Raw genomic sequence first — 3895 nt, forward strand, 5'->3', positions numbered from 1 at the left:
AATGTGTTTGGGGTGTTGCATCTGATAAGATCTCATCAGTAGTGGTTTCGATTTTGATGTTTTATCTTTCCTAGAATCTCGGAAGCACACTTAGGTTGGAAACACGCCGGTAGCATTTATTTATCTTTATTTGTTGCTATTTGAGTTAGTTTGCTGCTTGGATATCATGCCATACCAGCTCTAACATCCATGCATATGATTTCTCCAGGGTCATATTCTGAATAATAGTGCAAGGTACTTTGAGTTAATGTTCTGCAAATTAGTGCATCTGGAACGCTAGGATGTGTGGGAACACAAAGGTATGGCAACAAACTCAGAATTTGATTATTAGCCTGTTGTCATCCTCAAAACCTGATATTAAAAATATTTATGACTGAAATGTTGGACGTGATCTCAAGTCTGATTTGCTAATGGTGGTTATATGATCTCAATTTGTGATATGGTGTGTGATGGAAATATCAGTTTTGCTGGCTTTCATCGCATTTATTGTATAGTTTTCCTCTTTTATATTCTTAGATTAGAGGCCTCTTGATCCATGGCACTGTCATGTGAATTCTCTGTCTTTTTAGTTACATAGATTCATTATTCAGGCCTCAGGCCATCTACTTGCTGGAATAGGCAACAAGTGGAGGAGTGTAGACTATAGAAAATGGTCTTAGGCTGCAAAAGTAGTGGGATGAACATCCCTTGAGCACTATGTAACTTTGTGACCTATTCTTAAGTTTATGCTTGATTATTTGTGTAATTTTGGTCGCTCCCAACTCTGTTCTTAGCTGAAGATTATTTATTAGAATTTATGGAAATTGGAGGACATATGTATATGTATAGTATTATTTTCTGGTTGACATATGTATAGTATCGTCAAGGTGCTTATATATTTTTTCAATACATTGGATTATATTTTTCTCGGTGACATATGTATAGTATTGTCCTGCTCCTCGGGTGAGCGCTTCCCCCTATGACCTCGACCCCCTGTCTCTGCTTCTCCACTGCGACAACGTCTTCTTATCCACATTGGCCATAGTGCCCTATGTTTTTACGACATATTTTTGGATCCTGATGCAGTTATGGTATCTTCTATGAGATAATTTGGTTCATCATGTTGGTAGACCATTCTCTTAGTTGACCATTTCTTTGTGTTTTGGTTCTGGTTGAGATACTAAAGGCATAGGGTACTATGCATTTAGTAAAAGACCCTTCATAGACCATTATCTATGAAACTAAAAGACACTTCATGTTTTGTATGCAGGAGTTGGTGTGTGCCTCCATTGCGGCTTAGGATGTTTACGGTGGTCTTTCTTTTTTATCTGAATGGAGAGGGCCGCTGGTTCTTGATCTTTAGGTTAACCAGTTTTTTTATGTTGCGTGCTCATGCTGCCCTATGTTTTCTTTCTTGATCTGAATGGAGAGAGTGCCACTGGTTCTTGATCTTAAGGTGACCCAATTTTTTATGTTGCGTGCTCATGCTGCTCTCTGTTTTCTTTTAATACTTCTTGCTTGCTATTTTATTGTTGTTAGGAATGCCGTGTTAATTTAGTTTCCTACTACTTTGATCTGTCAAGTATATTAAAAACTTTGTAAGTTCTAATGTATCAACAAGAATCTGCGGATGCTTCTTTTCTTCTTGGGTTCTTAAAAAAGCACAAAGGTGGTCCATCTTGAACTGTAATTTGTTCGGTGCTGTTTTTCTAATTCCCTACGAAATTATTAGTCATTTTGGTGTTTGGAGGTACACTGTCAAGGTGACTAATAAACTTTTTTCCTTTTACAATGTACAATGCATATATAAGTTAATATTATGTACTTTTGTAAATGAAGTTACTATAGTTGAGAGCATGGATATGGCCCTTCCAAAGCTCTATGCAGCAGAGAACGGCGGGCGTGGCGGAGCGACCCCGTGGGAGGACACGTCGGCCTGCTGCTACGAGTAAGGTCCATACTGTGCTTTTAGTCTCACACCGCAAATTTGATAGAATTTTCACCGCTATATGAATGTTCGCCTCGGGAATGGTCTCACTAAGTACCAGTAGAGTAGGTTAGGACTCGATTATGCCCGTGGGGACAGTGTAAAGGGTTGACAGTATCCACTATGTACAAGATTGATCAGTTTTGCCTGATTAGTTAGTGGATATTTGTATCACTGGTCATGAAACGATGGTGTTAGTGGTGGATTGGTAGCCAGATGCAAATCAGATCATCATTTTTGTTGATTCGATAGAGCTGGCAGTTATGATATCTTTTAATTTTGGTCATATATGTATCTTACAAGAATTCCGGTATATATTTTGGTCATCTGTATCATTTGGAATTTTATGCAGTTTTTTCTATGGAAATATTTAGTTGTGTAATTCTATTGGACAATTATGGATGAGGCCTAAATAATGTATAGATATGATGGATGCTCTTATTCCTTCTGACTCATCATCTGTAGATAATAGTTGATGAATGATTGATCGTGGCTTTCTTTTGGTATGTCATGCTACATCTCTTGCTTCTAATGGGCTTTGATGCTTTGGATCCTTTTGTTTTTGTGAACTGTCGGAATATAAATCATACTTTTACCGGGTTGGATATGGCTGGTGCAGGTGAGGTGCGGCAAGCCACACTTCCTGTCAAGTGGTTATCTTTTGTGATCTCATGAACCTACTAAACTCGATGCTACCTTATGATAACCTTATGGTGATGTTGAACTCCATAATTTCTTGCTTCTATCATATGTGAATGTTTCTTCTTATTTTTATTTAGTTATATTCTGTTTGAGTAAGTATGTTAAACGTGGGTTACTACTAATTTGAGCATTTCCTGCATAACCACAACGTTGGGACCGGCACCCTTGCGCCAAGGCGTGTTGCCGATCTAGTAATCTATGCACCCACGAGGTCCAGGCGACAAACCTCCGGTCGATCCGAAAAAAATGGTGTAAAAAAAATCTACGAAAATTAACCAGACGAGCAAGCGAGGCCTCCAGGGTGCCCTCGAGCGAGAACGATGCCACACCACCAGATCCCTTCGCCGCTGCCTCGCCCTCGCATCCCTGCGCCACTTCGCCGCCGCTGAGATCCGAGAAGAGTCGACCTTCGCCGCCAAGATCCCGTGCCTTTCTACATATCCCTCTCACTCCTCTTCGCCCATCCACGTAGATCGAAACCCGTCGCCCCTCTGTCGCTGCTGGTGCTCGAGGGAAGACGAGGGCGGCTCCTCCCGGCGATTCCCCATGGTCCTCGGCGATTCCTCCCGGCGATTCCCCATGGTCCTCCGCGGTGGTGACGGTTAGGTCAGTCTCTGTCTCTCGCTCACCCAATTTTCCCGGGCCAGCGAGCTAGGGTTAGGGTTACCAGCTCGACACCGCCGCCCCGTCATGTTGCAGGTGCTGCTATTATTACCGGCCACCGGGCCCGTGTGCTGACATCACTATGTCATGTCGCCGCTGCTACTTCTTGCCGGTGCATGGCTTTTCTGCTTGTGGCCGGCCCATACTGATGTTGTTGTTCGTGGCTGGCCCCCTATGTGTTCGTGTTGCTGCTTCTTAATATGCTCATGTGTCGTGCTTGTCCAGCTGCATCGAAAAGACAATGGGGCGATGGGCGCCGGGGTCGGGCACTGCTGGTCAGCGGAAGGCGCTCGCTACTACCTGGCTCCACTTGGACACCACCGGGTTAAGCCTTGGCGTCGACCTGGGCGCCGCTGCCTTTGCAACTGCTCCTCGCTGCTGAGTAGTTGTGCGTTATATCTTTCCCGCTTCATACATGAACATGCCTGACTGTTTCCTGAAATGTGACACTTATTTGTTGAAATACTTATGTCATGATTTGGGATTGCTTGTTTAGAAGCTTCCATGATATCATTTCCTTCACAATTCATGTTATAATAATATTCCTCAATAAGTTAGACATGA

At 42.7% G+C, this 3895-nt stretch overlaps 1 long non-coding RNA gene across 4 annotated transcripts; it reads left to right on the forward strand.

Moving 5' to 3' along the window:
• Positions 1–6: 6 nt before the first annotated feature.
• Positions 7–3853, forward strand: LOC119344100. Of its 4 annotated transcripts, XR_005166456.1 has the most exons (4): positions 7–299; positions 1250–1927; positions 2586–3274; positions 3557–3853. It is a non-coding gene; the product is annotated as an uncharacterized LOC119344100 (long non-coding RNA). The 4 variants fall into 4 exon arrangements; XR_005166454.1 differs by lacking the exon at positions 2586–3274 and having other exon boundaries at positions 3557–3839; XR_005166455.1 differs by lacking the exon at positions 3557–3853 and having other exon boundaries at positions 2586–3550.
• The last annotated feature ends 42 nt before the right edge of the window (positions 3854–3895 follow it).

Source organism: Triticum dicoccoides, unplaced genomic scaffold, assembly GCF_002162155.2.
Source record: "Triticum dicoccoides isolate Atlit2015 ecotype Zavitan unplaced genomic scaffold, WEW_v2.0 scaffold15397, whole genome shotgun sequence".
In the NCBI taxonomy this organism is placed as follows: domain Eukaryota; kingdom Viridiplantae; phylum Streptophyta; class Magnoliopsida; order Poales; family Poaceae; genus Triticum; species Triticum dicoccoides.